Genomic DNA, 18,893 nt, shown 5'->3' on the forward strand with positions numbered 1-18,893 from the left:
ATCTGTTCAATTTTTTGCCCATGTCGTCTTTTTTTTTTTTTTTCTTTTGTCAAACCTAGAGGTTTTATTTATTTTTATTTTTTAACGTATTTATTGTTTATTTATTATTGTTTAATTTACATCCAAGTTAGTATATGGTGCAACAATGATTTCAGGAGTAGATTCCTTAATGCCCCTTACCCATTTAGACCTTCCCTCCTCCCACAACACCTCTAGCAACCCTCTGTTTGTTCTCTATATTTAAGAGTCTTTTATGTTTTGTCCCTTCCCTGTTTTTATATTATTTTTGCTTCCTTTCCCTTATGTTCATCTGTTTTGTATCTTAAATTCCTCATGCGAGTGAAATCATATATTTGTCTTTCTCTGACTGACTTATTGCACTTAGCATAATACCCTCCAGTTCCATCCACATAGTTGCAAAGGGCAAGATTTCATTTGTTTTGATTGCTGAGTAATATTCCATTGTGTGTGTATGTGTGTGTGTGTGTGTGTGTGTGTATGCATACACACACACACACACACACACATACCCCACATCTTCTTAATCCATTCATCTGTCAATGGACATTTGGGTTCTTTCCACACTTTGGCTATTGTTGAAAGCACTGCTATAAACATGGGGGTGCATGTGCCCCTTCAAAACAGCACACCTGTATCCCTTGGATAAAAATACCTAGTAGTGTAATTGCTGGGTCGTAGGGTAGTTCTATTTTTAGTTTTTTGAGGAACCTCCATACTGTTTTCCAGAGTGGCTGCACCAGTTTGCATTCCCACCAACAGTGCAAAAGAGATCCTCTTTCTCCACATCCTCACCAACAAAAAAGATTTTATTTTTAAGTAACCCGTACAACCCAACGTGGGGCTCAAACTCAACTCGGAGATCAAGAGTAACACATTCCACTGTCTGGGATAGCTAGGCACCCCGAGATACTTGTTTTCAATAATTATTGCTGAGTCTGGGGAGGTTTTTTTTTTTTTTTTTAAATATATATTTAGGCTACAAGTCTGTTGTGAGATACGAGATTTGCAAATATTTTCTGTTAGTGGCCTGACTTTTCATTCCCTCTATGGTATCTTTCAAAGAGCACAGTCCTTAATTTTGATGAAGTCCGGTTTATCAACTTCTAATGAGTTGTGCTTTTTTTAAAAATATAATTTATTTATTGTCAAGTTAATTAACATGCAGTATATACAGTGTGCTCTTGGTTTTGGGGGTAGATTCCTGTGATTCATCACTTACATACAACACCCAGTGCCCATCCCAACAAGTGCCTTCCTCAATGCCCATCACCCAATTTCCCCTCCCCCCACATCAACCTGCAGTTTGTTCTCTGTATTGAGGAGTCTCTTATGAGTTTCCCTCCCTCTCTGTTTGAAACTATTTTTTCCCCTTCCCTTCCCGCATGGTTATCTGTTGTTTCTCAAGTTCCACATATGAGTGAAAACATATGATATCTGTCTCTTCTCTGCCTGACTTATTTCACTTAGCATAATACCCTCCAGTTCCATCCACGTTGTTGCAAATGGCAGGATTTCATGCTTTCTCATTGCCAAGCAGTATTCCATTGTATATATAAACCACATCTTCTTTATCCATTCATCAGTTGATGGACATTTAGTCTCTTTCCATAATTTCGCTATGTTGAAAGTGCTGCTATAAACATTGGGGTACCTGTGCCCCTATGAGTCAGCACTCCTGTATCCTTTGGGTAAATTCCTAGTAGTGCTATTGCTGGGTCATAGGGTAATTCTATTTTTAATTTTTTGAGGAACCTCCACACAGTTTTCCAGAGCAGCTGGACCAGTTTGCATTCTAACAACAGTGCAAGAGGGTTCCCATTTCTCCACATCATCGCCAGAATCTGTTGTTTCCTGAGTTGTTAATTTTAGCCAATGAGTTGTGCTTTTGATGTCACATCTAAGAACTTCTTGCCCTACCTAAAGTCACGAAGATTTTCTCCTGTGTTTTCTTCTACAAGTTCGTAGTTTTTTATTTTAAACTTAGATTTAGGATTCATTTCTAAACCCATAAAAGGTGTAAAGCATAGGTCAAGGTTCTTTTTTTGCATTTGAGTTGTTTCAGTTGTTTCATCCCCGTTTGTTGAGTTCTATTGAATTCCCATTCACTTTTCTCACAAATCAATCGGTCATATCTGTGTGGGTCTAAAATGAAATTTTAAAATACACAAAGCACGAATTGCTCTTTCTTACAGTCTCGATCTTTGTTTCTGGACAAATATTGCAGGCGTAGAAAAATTTCTTTCATCTTGCATGGATGTTGGTTGAATCGTTAAGCGTGTATCCACAAGTATCTTCAAGTTGGACATTGAAGCACATGTTCCTTCATACAGGCTCATTTCCTTTTTTAGTGATGAAAATACTTTGCATGCCCCAATTTTGATTTAGTTATTCTCCTTACTAATTAATAATACTTTATGAATTCAGATTTTAGATCCGCTTCTGGCTTTGTGTCCTCGAATTCCACAATATTCACATCTTTTGTTTGTATTTCTTCCATGTCAAATAGTCAAACACTGGAAAATGCCAGTGAACGTTATCGGGTAGTATTTGGATAACCGAACATGTGTATCTCCTAACAAAATTAAGAGTACCACACAAAATCATGTGTCAAAATTGCCAATTTGTGCATACTACGTATATAAATATATTAATACATATTTGCAAGAATGACTCCCCATTCATGGCAAACACGGCCATAAACAGACACTTAACAGCGTGGCAGTGGCTACAAGCAAGGCTTGATTAGGTTATGACCGCTTCTCTCCTTTGCACTCTGTCATGGTTCCCAGATGTCAGCCTTAACCTTCAGCTGTGCCTGTTAGCTCCTTGCTCTTGCTTTGACTTGAAGTTGGTGGATTCCTTCGAACCAGTAACATCTCTAGATTGATTATTCAGCTTTAATTCTCACCAGAGGATTATCATACTTTTTCCCAGTTTCTCCAATTGGTGTTTCTCAGGTTTGGGGATTAAATAAAACAGATATATTTCCCAAGAAGTGTTGAGAAGGAAATCTTATATGGGAGTATCGTCAAGAGTTCTCACAAGGCAGGACTTGACAAAAGGCAATTATTGTAGGGTTCTCTGGCGAGTAAGGTCCACTGAGTCTCGTCCATTACGGTGTCTCGGGGGCCAGGGTGGGTGCATGACCTGTGGAGAATACTCGGTGAAAAGTTGCCGGCTCAGCGAACGAGTTTCCAACTAATGGCTGTATGAAAGCAGTGTGTGAACAGTTGTGGCTGATGATGGTGGTTCAGGTTGTAGAGTTTTTTGTGGAAGATGAGCTTAGAAAACTCTGAGATCCCTGTTGTACTAAGGGATGCCTTGAATGACAGGGAAGCTTGGGTTTTTATATTCTGGACACTGGACAGAGAATTGAACGTGATACAACTGAGACTTTGTTGAGAGCCATGGGGTGAGCTGAAGGCGGAAAAGCCTTTTTCTTCTCTGTTTTTTATTTAATAAAAGGTCAAAGCTGCAGGAAAGTGGAAAGAATAGTGGGATGAACATGTATATTTCCTTCACTAAAATTTACCAGTTGCAAATAGTTTGCTACATTTGTTTGACATTGTGTCATCAATTGTCCACATTCCATACTTGTTGGGTTATTTCCTTGCGATTAGAAGCAAGTTACCACTTTTTGGTGAGAACCCGCATAAGCAGTGAGTGCTTGCTGTTGCTTCACAACAGGAAGCATGATGGTCCCAGTTGGCCCCAGTAAAGGTGATACTGACTTCAGTCACCTGGTTAAATTGGTGTCTATGAAGGCTGCATTTGTGTAAAGCAGAGAATTTTGGAAGGAACTTTTCACTGACTTGTTTCTCTGTCAGTTGTACCTGCTATTGGGAAACATTTTGGTGTAGTCAAAAAAAAAAAAAAAAAAAAAAAAAGCCCTGGAAGCCAGGAGACTGGGATTTGAGACCAAGCTCTACAGTCATCTCTCCCCCAAACTATAGACAAGTTACATCATCTCCCTGGGCTGAGCAGTTGTACATAAAAGGAAATAGATACTCAGAGAGGTGAAGCAATTTGCCCAAGGCCACTCAGCTAGGATTCACCAGCTGTTCTGTTTGGGCCAAAGCCCTGCCCTTGCCCTGAGGTGGCCAGTCATTATTATGGTGGCACCAAGCACTAGGAACTAATGCTCAGAATCAAGCAAAACACCAGCCCTTGTAGGATCTGAGGCAAGAGGGAAGAGAGAGGTGGCTCTCTTGCCCAGTTTTCTCTCGTGCACACATGGCCTAAAAAGACCCAGGCACCTCAGGTGAGCTGGTACGCAGGCTGTTAGGCTCTCTTTGCCACCTTTGGAATAAATGGTTCCATGTAGATGTTACAAAGGTGAGCTACTGGCCCCATTTCAGCCCCCACCTCCCCAGACAGGGAAGGCTTTACGTACCTGGCCTTGGCTCATGTTAGGATCAGTGCCCAGAGTCCCCAAATTGGCCCATGAATCCCAAGGGCAGTTTAGATGGATGGAGAAAGTACTGCCTCAGCCTGCCTGGGTTCCTGGGGGGAGGGAGGGAGGCAGGAAGGATTAATGGGGGAAAGGTGTGCAGAACCTTGCCAAGCAGGTCGCTGTGGGTGGGGAGTCACTGCCTGCGTGCTCTGGACGCCCTAGGATTTGGGTGGAGGTTCTCAAGGAGGCAGCCAGAAAGGAAGGCTGTGGCAGTGACTCTGGAGTGCTCCAGGACTGCTCTGCCGGCCCTCTGTGCTGGCAGCCCACCAGCCCACCAACTGACGTCTGTCTTCCCAGTTAGCAGCTCTCTCCAAAGCAAGTAGCACCTGAGCTCTTGGTGAGTAATGTCTGTTCCTCATGCCCTTCCCCAGAGCAGTTGTTTTGAGGGAACCAGTGGCTCTGGCTCAATCAGGATATGGTTTGTCAAGGCCATGTTGTCCTATTGCTGTGGAGCTGAGAGTCCAGGAAAGTCAGCCTTCCTAAGTTCCTGCTGCTTCTCCTGGCATTGTTCATCCTCACAGGCCTCCTGGGAAGTGGCCAGATTCAGGGCAGGGCCAAAGTGGCGTGACCAGGAGCAAGCTATGCCTTGTGGGCCCAGAGGGGAATTCTGGGGAGCTCTTCTACCCCAAATGATGGCCTCCCCGGGCCCTGCATCTTGGAGAGACCCCCAGGGCTCTGGCGGCCGGGTAGGCAGCAGCAGGGGGACCCCTGGAGAGAACCACATAGGGAAAGCAGTGTTTGTAGACCAGACTCCCCACCATCACTGATTGTAACACTCAGGGAACAGTGGCAGTGCTTCACTTGATTCTTTTGAGGGAGCCCCTTCCTCCTGCTGGATGGGGCTGAAATCCATAGCGGGAGCCTGATGTGACCTGACATGTGAGGCCTTCTGCTCTCTGAATGAATTCCCCAAGTGTCATCCATAATTCACTCCAAGCCAGGTATTTCACCATCTCGTCCTGCACACCCCTCGTCCTGGCTCTGAGTCCTGAGAAGTGAGATGACAGATTTGTGACCAGCTTTCCCACCAAGAGCCCTTGAAGGCTCTGTCATGCAGGCATGAAACCCAGAAGCTGCTGTCAAAATGATACGAGAATTGGAAGGTGAGGGCAGTTTTCTGACTCTCCAAGGTGCTTGGATGTTTAAAAAGTATGTTCTGGTGTTCCTGACATTTGAATACTTTTGTTTGATTGATTCTTTCATTCCCTCACCTCTGGCTCTCCCTTTCCTCTTTGAGGGACTTCATGCTTCTCAAATATTTGTTAAGTAGGCTCTTGTCTGGGATCTTAGAGAGCAACCACATAGGTGTGCACTTGGAAAGGGAGAACAGAAAGCAAATGCTGAAAATGTGTTTTGAGATCCGGCACCAAGCAAGCTTTGCTTCCTCCAGTGTCCATATTCACCCTTAGTTCCCAAGCTGGTTTCCCTCGTGAGGTCCAGAGCTTTGGTTAGGGAGAAAGCAAGAAGTTTTTTGTTTGTTTTTTCGTTTTTTTTTTGAGAGAGTGCACGCAAGTCGGGGAGAGGGGCAGAGAGAGGCAGAGAGAGAGAGAGAGAGAGAGAGAGAGAGAGAGAGAGAGAGGAAGAATCTTAAGCAGGCTCCAGGCTCTGTGCAGAGCCTGACACCAGGCTTGATCTCACAAGCCTGGGATCACGACCTGAGCTCAAATAGTTGGACGCTCAACCTGAGCCACCCAGGCGCCCCGAGCAAGAAGTCTTTGAAGGAGACTCCTTGCCCTTCTCAGCTTCGTTACAAAAGATATTGGTGCCTGTTTTAAAGACAGTTACAACTACATACCTGTAAAAACTGCCTGCCATCACACTCCTCATTCCCCCCTCCGTTCCTGACTGTTTTTCCCCTCGCAATTGTTGTGTTACTGGGCTGATGTGTGTCGGCTCTGTCTTGTCTTAAAATTGGTGTGAGGCAGATGTGCAGTGTGGCTCCTCGCGGTTTCCTTCCAGCGGTGTGTCAGGGCTGTCCTGCCATGGCGCCACGTGTGTGCCACCTGCTGCTCTTGACGACCTGCAGAGAGTTCCGTGGCAGGGATGTGCCACAGTGTTGCATCTTGAGACTGACTTCTTCAGCTTTTTCTTCTTCTTCTTCTCTAAAATAACGATGCCTTATGTTTGTGTCATGCTTTTAAAACCTTTTTTTTTTTTTTTGCTTACTAAAGAGTGCATGTTCATTATAGAAGATTTTTATTTATTTATTTATTTTTAATTTTTTTTTTTCAGCGTTTATTTATTTTTGGGACAGAGAGAGACAGAGCATGAACGGGGGAGGGGCAGAGAGAGAGGGAGACACAGAATCGGAAACAGGCTCCAGGCTCTGAGCCGTCAGCCCAGAGCCCGACGCGGGGCTCGAACTCACGGACCGCGAGATCGTGACCTGGCTGAAGTCGGACGCTTAACCGACTGCGCCACCCAGGCGCCCCAAGAAGATTTTTAAATATCAGATAAGCGGGGCGCCTGGGTGGCTCAGTCGGTTAAGTGTCCGGCTTCGGCTCAGGTCATGATCTTGCGGTTTGTGAGTTCAAGCCCCGCGTTGGCTCTGTGCTGACAGCTCAGAGCCTGGAGCCTGCTTCTGCTTCCGTGTCTCCCTCTCTCTCTCTGCCCCTCCCCTGTTCACGCTCTGTCTCTTAATAATAAATAAACGTTAAAAAAATATTAAAAAATAAATAAATATCAGATAAGCAATAAGAGAAGAAATAAGTATTACTCCTAAGAGATAACCATTATTAATATTTCAGCTTATAAATTGTATAATGCAAAGGTCTTTCACATTTAATATTTTATTCAAGCCATGCGTCCACCATTAGGAAGGCATGTGGATACTAATCCCATCTCACAGATGGGAAAACTGAGCCGCAGAGAGGTTAGAAGGTTGCCCAGAGGTACACAGCATGTTAAAGACAGAGCTGGGAGTATGCTTGTCATATAGCCCAGCATTAATGCCTTCCCCACTGTATCTTCTATCTTCTCACCTCCAGATAGAGACGAGTCATGCCCAGAGTCTGGATTTCAGCAGGACACAGGCAATCACTATAATTTGTTGAATTGCTCTATCCAGAGGTTAATAAATAGCACCTAGAGGAAAGCATCTCATGACACTTGGGCTCTTATTGACTTAGGAGAAAAGATAGATTTAAAGTATTGCCACTCCAATGCTTTAGCCTTATCTTGACTATTGGGGGTTTTAGAAGGGGCATTATTATGAGGGCATGAAAAACAAAGGAGGAGGGGAGGTCAGGAAAGGGTCAAATGACAGTTCCTGCAGTAACTGAGAGGTTTCACTGGACAAGATGGCTTGAGGGAGGAAGAAGGTGCAGTTTGGGACTTGGTGACCAGAGATCAGGCAGGACAGGACCAGGAATGGAAGTTAGTTGGAGGGAGGGTCTGCTTGTGAGGATACAGGAGACCCTTTAGCATTAGAGGGGCTCAGGAGTGGAAGCAAGAAGCAATACAGTGGAGAGGTTGAGAGCTCCCACCCTGAAGGCAGATTGGCTTGACGGCTCTGCAGCCTGTCTCATTTGGGCACGAAAATTATTTCACTCTTTCCTGCTCCGTTTTCTCATCTGTAACATTTTATTTATTTTTGCGAGATGGGGGGTGGGAGGGCAGAGAGAGAAGGAGACACAGAATCCAAAGCAGGCTCCAGGCTCTGAGCTGTCAGCACAAAGCCTGATGCAGGGCTCGAACCTACCAACCATGAGATCATGACCTGAGCCGAAGTCGGATGCTTAACCGACTGAGCCACCCAAGCACCCCTTGCTCTGTTTTCTCATCTGTAAATGGGAATGGCAATAGTACCTGCTTCATAATTCTCACTTGTGAAGCCCCAGTGAGTCACTACATGTAAGGCACTTAAAATAATGCCTGGCATCTAGAAATGCTTTGTAGTGTTTGATTGAAGCAGAAGTTGGGTAGGCTCGGTGTGAGAGTTGTACGAGGTTCTCTGTGCATTTGGCTATGACCTGCTTCCCCAGCCTGTTCTGGTCCCTGCCACTCAGTCTACTTGTGTCTCTGTCCATCCACCCCTTCCTGGGTCCAAACCCCTGCATTTCCCCTACCTAGAACACCCTGCTTCTCAGTCTGTATTTAAAAAGTAATCTGCCCACTCCTTGATTTTATTTTCTTCTAAGATCATTTCTGGACAACCCAGCTCTCCTTGGCCTTGAACCTTCCCTGAGGCCTCCAGCAGAAGTCACTCTCCCCACTCTGCCCCATTTGTGTACAGCTTTACTCAAGGTGATTGTATGTACTGGTCTTATCTTCTTCCTTGACTGGAGTGTAAACACTTTAAAGGCACTTGAGGATTTGTCACCACGTCCCCACCCCTCCCCTGAGGGGAACTGAGGCCTGTAAGTGACCTAGGCCTCTTTCCATTGACTATTGCTCTTGGGGTATGCTCAGTGAGAGTATTTTAGAGTTAAAAGAGAGGCGGGGGATAGAAGCACCCAACAGTCCCTCCCCAAGGAGAGAATTAAGCCAAGAAAAATGAACCACTTTCTGCCACAGTCACCTGGCAGATTAGCAAAAGAGCTGGCCTGGAATACAGTTAAGCCCTCTCAGCCAGCTGTTTCTAGACTCCATGTCTTCCTCTACACCCCCATTTCTACCAATTCATTATAATCCTGATTAGCACTTCTTTTGCCTGGAGTGGTCTAGAGAGCAGGCTTAGGTACCCCTGGAAAACTGAATCCAAGGACAATGATCTCTATGGAGCTGTTTCAGGGTGGGCCATGAATGGAAATCTTCTGTGCAGTTATAAAAAGTTATTCATTCAGGGGATGCCTGGGTGGCTCAGTCGGTTAAGTGTCCGACTTCAGCTGAGGTTGCAATCTCATAGCTTGTGAGTCTGAGTCCTGTGTTGGGCTCTGTGCTGACAGCTCAGAGCTTGGGGCCTGCTTCAGATTCTGTGTCTCCCTTACCCTCTGCCCCTTTCCTGCTTGCACTCAGTCTCTCTCTCTCTCAAAAATAAACATTAAAAATTTTTTTTAAAAAGATGATTCATTCAGCACATAGTTATTGAGCAATTACTGTCTGCCAGTCCCTGCTCTACGACTTGAAGATATGTGTGACTCTAATAGGTGAAAATCTCTGCCTTGTGGGGTTTATATTCTTTTGGGGAGAGACCGCCAATAAACAAGTGAGTTTTTAAAAATACTCGTATATATGTACACATACATATATGAGTACACAACACACCATTCCAGATAGTGGTAAGAGCTACAGAAAAAATTGAAGCAGGAAGGGAAATGGAAGTACCTGAGGGTGGGCTGGGATGGTTTTAAATTGAGTGGTCAGGTGTCACTTTGAACAGAGGACAGGGAGAGACCAAAGAGGCAGGCCACTCCAGGCGCCCCTAGGTGGCAGTTTTAATAGGCATAGGAAACTTACATATGAAGCTCATCTTGGGTGGCAGCAAGGCAAATGGATCCTCACACATGCCCACCAAATCTTGACAGCTTACGAAGAGGCCTTAATTGGATTCAGTCCTATAGACCGTGCAGGTGTTTTCGATATCACATCACTACCTCCAGGCTGTATCCTCGGAACAGCCTCTGGGAACGGAAGAGGCCAGCAGAACCTGCATTGCAAGGACTGGGAAGGGGGTGAGGAGCTTTTGATCACCTGGGTCCAGCTCACGGGTCAGTTGGTGGTCATATCTTTTCGTTTTCGATGACTGTCGCCAACATCAGGTTGACTGTCACCTTGGAGCAAAGCCCTGAGGAAGTACATTTTCAGCCAGAGGGAACGGCAGCAAGGGCACTGCAGCAAGCTGTGCCTGCTGTGTTCAAGAGCAGCGAGAAGGCCGTGTACCTGCGCGTGGTATACCAGGAAGGGAGTAGCAGGCAGGGCACCCATTCCAGGAGGCTTCCCAGGCCACTGTAAAGATGGGCAGGAAGCTCCTGGAGAGATTGGATCACAAGAGAGACAGAATCTGACTTAAAAGGATCACTCTGACTGCTGTGTGGAGAGTAGAGGTGAAGCCAGAACCAGAAAAGCCAGGCGGGTGGCTGTTGGAATAATCCAGGCAAGAGGTGATGTTGGCGTGGACCAGGATCATTGCAGTGGAGGTGGTAAGAAGTGATTAGATTCTGGGTATTTATTAAAGGCACAGCCCACAGGATTTGCTGACTTCCAACATTTTGGCCTGACCAGCTAGAAGGTGGGAGGTGCCATTTAGTGAGATGGGACCTTGGGGAATGTCAGAGGCTCATTTTGGAAACAATTGGGGATCTATGTGAAGATGTCAGAGAAGCTGGACTGGAGAAGTAAATATGGGAGTCATAAGCATATTGAAGGTATTGAAAGCCAGTAGCCAGTTTAAGATCACGAAGGAAGGGAGTGTTGCTGGACAATGAAAGAGATCTTCGGACTGGGAAGAAAATTCCTACCTGGGACCAGCAAAAGAAATTGCATAGGAGCAGCCAGGAAGCCTGGGAGCCAAGTAAGAAAAGGTGTAAAGGAGGAAGGATCCAGCAATGTAGTACATCTCTGATGGGTCAAGTAAGGTGAAGATAATACATGATCAGTATAGGAAGTTTTAAAATACAGCAACAGATGGGGCGCCTGGGTGGCGCAGTCGGCTAAGCGTCCGACTTCAGCCAGGTCACGATCTCGCGGTCCGTGAGTTCGAGCCCCGCGTCGGGCTCTGGGCTGATGGCTCAGAGCCTGGAACCTGTTTCCGATTCTGTGTCTCCTTCTCTCTCTACCCCTCCTCCGTTCATGCTCTGTCTCTCTCTGTCCCAAAAATAAATAAACGTTGAAAAAAAAAAATACAGCAACAGAAAAATAGTATATCACCTACAACCCTATTCATACAAGGGACCATCCTTCCATTCTTTCTCTAGTCATTTTTATGGGAATCATCCTGTGTAGTTCTGTATTTTTACTATTTTTTTTTAATTTTTAAAAAATGTTTTATTTCTGAGAGACACAGAGTACAAGCAGGGGAGAGGCAGAGAGAAAGAGGGAGACACAGAATCCGGAGTAGGCTCCAGGCTCCAAGCTGTCAGCACAGAGTCTGTGAGGGGCTTGAACTCACAAACTATGAGATCGTGACCTGAGCCTAAGTCGGATGTTTAACGGACTGAACCACCCAGGTACCCCAGTACTTTTACTATTTTTCACTTAAAAACAAGTTATTAAATATCGCATGGAAACATGAGTTTAATGGCTGAATAGTTCTCCATTTTTCAGGGGATGCCTAATATATTTAACCATTCCTCTATTGGGCATAGAGTCGTTTTCTGTTATTTTTCATTATAAATATTTCTCATTGTTAAAAAATGTAAATAACACTGCATTGAATAGCCCAGTGTATTTTCCTGTGAGGGGTATTACACGGTCAAAGGACATGAACAATTTTATTTATTTAAAGTTTATTTATTTATTTTGAGAGAGAGAGTGCACATATGTGCCAGAGTGGGGGAGGGGCAGGGAGAGACTCCCAAGCAGGCTCTGCACTGTAAATGCAGAGCCTGATCTGGAACTCAAACCCATGAACCGTGAGATTATGACCTGAGTGGAAATCAACAGTTAAGTGCTTAACCAACTGAGCCAGCCAGGCGCCCCAAGGGCATGAACGCTTTTTTTTTTTTTAAGTTTATTTATTTATTTTGAGAGAGACAGAGACAGTGCCATTGAGGGAGGGGAAGAGAGACAGGAAGTTAGAGAATCCCAAGCAGGCTCCACATTGTCAGCATGGAGCCCAACATGGGGCTTGAACCCACAAAACTATGAGATCATGACCTGAGCCGAAACCAAGAGTTGAACGCTTAACCGACTCAACCACCCAAGTGCTCCTAGGACATGAACATATATACGTATGTATGTCTGTATATGTGCGTGTGTGTGTGTGTGTGTGTGTGTGTGTGTATGTATATATATATGTGTATATATATATATACATATATATATAAAATATTTAAACCATTTTTAAATGTTTATTTTTGAGAGAGACAGAATGTGAGCAAGGAAGGGGCAGAAAGAGGAGACACAGAATCAGAAGCAGGTTCCAGGCTCCACACTGTCAGTGCAGAGGCCACCGCGGGGCTCCATGAACCACAAGATCATGACCAGAGCTGAAGTCGGACGCTTAACTGACTGAACCACCCAGGCGCCCCATGAGCATTCAGCTCTTGATATCGGTTCAGTTCGTGATCTTGCGGTCTCAGTCTCATGGGATCCAGCACCTCGTCAGGCTCTGAGCTGAGCTTGAGATTCTCTCTCTCCCTCTCTCTGCCCCTCCCCTGCCTGTGCATGGGTTCTCTCTCTCTGTCTCTCTCTCTCTCTGTCTCTCTCTCTCACAAATAAGCATTAACAAAATAAAAAGAAGGGTATGTGTAGCCCTGTAACCACCTAGCTCCCAGAACAGGGCCACTGGTCCACAGTTTGGTGTGCTGGTTACGAGAGCTGTGTGTCAGGAGTTTGGAGGGCTTGGTGGAGTTGTCATGCCCAGAAATGTGGCTGCTTGTGTCAGTTGGCCTCCTGCCAAGCAAGGCCCAGTGCCACTGTCTGCTCCCCAGATCCATATGTATGTCACAGCTGGAATCACTATGACCAGGACAGAACTGGGAGGCTGGAGCCAAGAAGGCCATAGCAGGAAGGGGCTTGGAGGTTATCTAACCCTGCCCTGACGTTTTACTTAGAGCACAGATGGAGCACCCAAAGAAGCATGCACCTCTGTGTGAGGGCCTCACCCCTCGGCTCTTTGGCCTGGATCTTCCCAGGAATGAACAGGTGGCTGCTTCCCATGCCTAGCCTTCCGGGGCTCTGGGAGGTGGCCTTTTCTCCCCTGTCCATGCCCCAGCTAGGTTTGCTATAGCCCTGGCTTCCCAGAACCCAGCTGAACTCCTCTCCAACCTGTCCTCTACAGCAGCCAGAAATGTTTTTTCTTCCTTCCTTCCTTCCTTCCTTCCTTCCTTCCTTCCTTCCTTCCTTCCTTCCTTCCTTTCTTTCTTTCTTTCTTTCTTTCTTTCTTTCTTTCTTTCTTTCTTTCTTTCTTTCTTTTTTTTATTATTTTATTTTGAGAGAGAGAGAGAGAGAGAGAATATCCCAAGCAGGCTCCACACTGTTAGTGCAGAGTCTGACTCGGGGCTCAATCTCACGAAATCAAGTGCCAGGTGCTTTACTGACTGATTCATCCAGGCACCCCAAGAAGTTCATTTTTTAAATGCAGCTCTGATCCTGCCCATCTTCTAAATGACCCTCCTAGGTTCTCTGCTGTTCTTCGGGTAAACGCCCACAACCCTAGCTTGCCCTTGGAAGCCCCAGATGATGACCAGCCTTCCTGTGCTCTCAGAGGGTCCATGCCATCCTTCTGTCTGTGTGGGACCTTTGCACATGTCTGTTCCTGGTGGCCCTGGGACCCTACATGTCTCCCTCTCAGTCCGAGGTCTTGTCCTCAGGAGGGCCTCCCCGACCACACACCCTAGGCTAGCACGCTCTGAGTGTGCCCCCACTGTACTTGATCTTTGTCCTTCAGAGCCCTGTTCATCATTCCTAGTTACATATTTGTGTTGGTGTGTGTAGCCTGGCACGTGGTATTAGGTACTTAACAAATGTTTGTTGGATGAGTGAATGAAAGCAGCTGGCAGCAGCTGGCAGGGACCAGAAGAAGAGTGGAGGGGCACTGACAGCACTGGCAGCCTTAGCACCTGAGGTCCTCAGATGAGGAGTGTTCTGGAAAGGTCCCCTGGTGTGACGCTCTCCTGCTGGCACAACCATCCTTACCTCGGGAGCCTTCTGTGAACAGTGGTAGATCCTCATTCCTCCCTCAGGCTTCCAGTAGGAAAGATCTGGGTCTCTTCTGGGCAGGCCTTTCTTTTACTTCATCAGTATCTCAGCATATTATTCAGTTTTCTTTGTTCATGACACTTTTTTAAATGTCTCCCCCCTCCCCCATCATAAAAGCAACCCATTCTCATTGTGAAGAAATTGGAGAACACAGAAAAATAGAATTAAGAAAATAAGAATCACCCATAACTTGACCCCTCAGAAAAAAAGTACCATCAACAATTTGGGGCATGTCTTTCCAGTTTTGTTTCTTTCTTTCTTTTTTTTTTTTTTTTTTTTTAATTTATTTATTTATTTTGAGAGAGAACTCGAGCAGGGGAGGCTCAGAGAGAGAGAGAGAGAGAGAGAGAGAGTCCCAAGCAGGGGCTTGGGGCTCGATCCCATGAACCATGAGATTATGACCTGAGCCAAAACCAAGAGTTGGACGCTTAACTAATTGAGCCAACCAGGTGCCCCTCTTTTTTTTTTTTTTTTTAATGTTTTATTTATTTGGAGAGAGAGAGAATCCTAAGTATGTTTCTCACTGTAAGCACAGAGCCTGACACAGGGCTCGATCTCATGAAGTGTGAGGTCATGACCTGAGCCAAACTGAAGTTGGATGCTTAACCGACTGAGCCACCCAGGCGCCCGCCCCCCTCCCCAGTTTTGTTTTTATGCCATATGTACATGTTTCGACATCGCTGAGGTGGTGTTGTCTGTGAAAACCAGATTTTTTTTTTTTTTTCAACGTTTATTTATTTTTGGGACAGAGAGAGACAGAGCATGAACGGGGGAGGGGCAGAGAGAGAGGGAGACACAGAATCGGAAACAGGCTCCAGGCTCTGAGCCATCAGCCCAGAGCCCGACGCGGGGCTCGAACTCACGGACCGCGAGATCGTGACCTGGCTGAAGTCGGACGCCTAACCGACTGCGCCACCCAGGCACCCCGAAAACCAGATTTTTAATATCCTCAGTCTGCAGCAGCTCCACTCTGAGGCAGCGAGGACAGTGCTCAGGGGGCAGTGCCCAATGGGTTCACCCTCACAGCGGGAAAGGTGATGGCTGAGGGTCCGTGCCTCAGCGTACTCAGGCCCCGCTGATCCCAGGTGAAGAGCCCTCTTTCCCCCTCACGTCTCTCTTCCCCTACAAGCTCTCAGTAGCTCCCTGAGGCAACTTTTCCTTTTATTTTAATTCAGCTCCACTCTGCAGGGGTTAGGAGCTAAATTAGATAATGTGAGGGCAAGCATGGCCTGCTGCCCGTCTTTTCTCTGGTTCCAGCGCACTCTGAATAAAACCAGCCCCCGGCTACTTCTGGGGTTAGTTTCAAGATGGCCTGCCAGCAAGAAGGTACACAGGCTTCTCCTGTACCCTGAGAGGAATGGGGTCATCTGAATTGGCAAATGGAAAGCAAAGAGCCCTGTGGAGTTGCTGGTCTGGAAAACCAGGGCACTGGGTCAGTACCTGGATTAATGATTGATTGGAAAGCTTGGGACAGAGTCAAGCAGGTCCATCCTCCCATGGCCTCTCTCACTGCTGATCCTGAAAGCACTTACCAGGGAAATGGGGCAACCTCTGCCCTTCTTCTGGAGACTGCTGACCCTCATCCTCCTGCCGTGGTGGGAGGGAGGAAAGGGCAGCAGCTGGGTCATCTGCATCAGGGCAGGGGGCACAACACGGGGAGGAAGTCTGGGTCCAGCTCTCTGAAAGAGAAGCACATGTCCAGAGTAGGGAGCTCCCTGTCAGTTCCCTTTTACACAGTTGATTGTAAAGCAGGGAAGTGGGAAATTCTGTGTTTGTGTAAGTCCTGGAATATCACTTGCTCCTTCTAATCCCTTAAGATGAGCCAACAGTGATGATAATGGCAGCAGCCACAGTCCCTATTGGCCGCACATTTACCGTATACTTAACGCTATTTATTTTATTTTATTTTATTTTATTTTATTTTATTTTATTTTATTTTATTTTATTTTATTTATTTTATTTATTATTTTATTTTATTTTATTTATTTTATTTTATTTATTATTTTATTTTATTTTATTTTATTTTATTTTATTTTATTTTTAATGCTTATTTACTTATTTATTTTAAGAGAGAAAGAAAGCAAGTGTGGGAGGGACAGAGAGAGAGAGGGAGAGAGAGAATCCCAAGCAGGCTCTGTGCTGTCAGTGGGTTGATCGCACGACCTGTGAGACAGTGACCTGAGCCGAGATCAGCTTAGAGCCACCCAGGTGCTCCATATACTCAGCACTGTTAAGTATTTGCTGTGTGGTTAATTAATACTTATGACGTCTGTTCAAGTTAAGTGGTAGTTTCCCAAATTCAGGGCTAAGAAACTCTGAAGAGTTAGTTTCTTCCCCCAAGTCACAGAAAGGGTGGGCAGAGCCAAGGTTAGAGCCCAGGCCTGACACAGAAGCCCCTGGAATTAACTTCTATGGAGTATTGCATCTCAGGGGCAGTGACATGAAAATGGATAGAGCGGCAAAAGCTACAAGTGAAAACACTGTGCCTGAGCTTAATGTTTGTACTCTGTGTGTTCATTCAACAAGTGTGTGTTGTGCACCCACTAAATGCCAGGCGTGGTGTCAGGTGCTGGGGACCTACCTCACTCAGCAAGATAGAGGGCATTGTCTGGGAAACTGATCATAACATGGTGAGGCCACACCAGTTGCCTGACATTGCAGTTTGCTGCAGTAATCGCAGATCCGGAGAGCCAGGCTCGGGTTTGCCTTAGGAAGGAACAGAATGGGGCCACTCAGGGAGAGCTTCCTTCCTTGAAGGAAGAATGGGCCTTAACTAGTAGAGGGGACAGCATTCCAAGCTGAGGCCTGTACGTCCCTCCACATTCGGAGAGTGATGCTGGGACAGGGGCAGGTGAGATGGGACTGGAGAAGGAGCCAGGGACCAGAGCCTATGGCTGTCTTTAGCACACAGAAGTCATTTTCCGGCAGGGAGTATTCAGAAGGGCTTTGACCCAGGGTACTGTTGACAGAAAAACAGTAGGGGATTGGCAGCTAGACAAAGAATTCAGCAGTGATGGCTCCAGACTGAGGCTAAGAGCAGCTTCTAGATCCAGCAGGGCAGGGACATACCAGCTTCTGGTCCAGTCTCACCCGGCATCACATGCAAGGCACACAGTGCACTGATAAACACCAAACCAACCTGCCTGGGCTCCAATCCTGCTATTCCAATTACTGTGTGACCTTGAGTCAGTTACTTTCCCTGTCTGGGTGCGATTTCCTCATCAGTTAAATGGAAATAATAACAGCATCTGAGTCTTAGGGTCGTTGTGAGGGTTAAATGTGTCCATACCCACAGAACCTGGTATGTAGTAAGCTCTCGGAGAATGGAAGCGGTACTGTTGTGATGGAGGCGGTGGGCTGGAAGCTTAAGGCTGGGACCCAGCGTGAGCTCTGATGCAGAGAGAGGCCTGTCAGGTTTGAGGGATGAGTGGGGCTCCGGCACTCTGCCTGACCCCAGTCGGAGCATGCGGCCTGCCGGGGGCGTCAGGGATGCTCCATCTCCTGAGGACGGCTAGGGATGGATCGGGGCACCAGGTGGTGGTTGCTCAGACCCCAGACCAGGCCTCCCTAGGGTCATTTGGGTTAAGCTCCTAACTACTTCTGCCCGTGGGATGGGCAGATGGGAAATGGATGAAGTGTGTGCCTCCCCCCACCTCTGCTGCCAGAAGGCCTGACTTTCTTCTTGGGGCAAAGAGAATGGGCGCTGGGATGGGAGCACTGGTTTGCTTGCGCAACAGGCTCGTGTGTGCACGTATACACACAACACACACGTGTGTGCGTGCCAGAAGCAGAGTAGTCCAGGCATTTGTTGTGTGAGAAATTCTTTTGCTGGGGACTCCATTTTTTGTCCAAGGGCAGCAGAGCAGCGCCTCCTCGTGCCGGCTGCGGGACCTTTGCCCTGTTTGACTCCAGCACCAACCTCCCAAATAGGGGGAGGCTGTGACACAGTCAAAGGGTTTCTGACTCTGGCACAGCCCCGGGGGGTGGCAATAGCTAAAACCTGGGCTTCTCAGCCACATAAAAGTCAAACCTAGTGCCAGGGCATGCTACTTTTAGTGCTAGGGCTGAAGAAAGGAAGGGAAATAAGGTCCATTGCAGGGGTAGTGGTAGTGGGGTGGCAGCCACCTGTGGATACCCAGCCTGTGGGCCTGGGCCCGGGGTGGCGGGGGGCGGGGAGGGCCCAGAAAGATCAAAGTAGCTCCTGACTGGGCAGGCTGAGAACAGTGGTAGGGGTGGGGGCGGCCTTGGCCGCTGGGAGGTGGGCAGACCTCAGCTGTAAATGGAACAGTCAGGGCTGTGTGAAAATGGATGGTTTCTGGCAAAATGCAGGGATGGGCTGCAGCACAGTGGTTACATCTAAATATGAAACAGCCCAAGGGACGTGTGTGGGTTTTCGAACAGCCGGACTGCTGCTCCTCCTCCCCCTTCAGCTGGTCACAGCCGGAAGAGACCATTCCAGTCTGGGGAGGACCGTCTGCCTAGAATCCGAGGATCCTGGCCCCAAATGCAGAACTCTGGCGAGAGTCCAGAACCACATCTGTTTCAAGAGGTGATCACCTGCACCCTCCGCCGCCCCCCCAACTGATAACAGTTCCTCTGGTCACCGGAAATAACCTTC

At 46.8% G+C, this 18,893-nt stretch overlaps 1 protein-coding gene across 6 annotated transcripts in view; it reads left to right on the forward strand.

The window, feature by feature from the left end:
* The window catches only part of PPARD (peroxisome proliferator activated receptor delta), an 84,213-nt gene that overhangs the window by 41,576 nt on the left and 23,744 nt on the right, over window positions 1–18,893 (forward strand). Inside the window, exon 1 of one of the 6 annotated variants that reach the window (XM_019830484.3) lies at window positions 4,556–4,811. The exons of the other annotated variants lie outside the window; for them this stretch is intronic. The gene's annotated coding sequence lies outside the window, so the exon portion shown is untranslated. Of the gene's footprint in view, window positions 1–4,555; window positions 4,812–18,893 lie in introns of those variants that run through there. 6 annotated transcript variants of the gene reach the window in all.

The sequence above is a fragment of the Felis catus genome, chromosome B2, assembly GCF_018350175.1.
Source record: "Felis catus isolate Fca126 chromosome B2, F.catus_Fca126_mat1.0, whole genome shotgun sequence".
NCBI lineage: Eukaryota > Metazoa > Chordata > Mammalia > Carnivora > Felidae > Felis > Felis catus.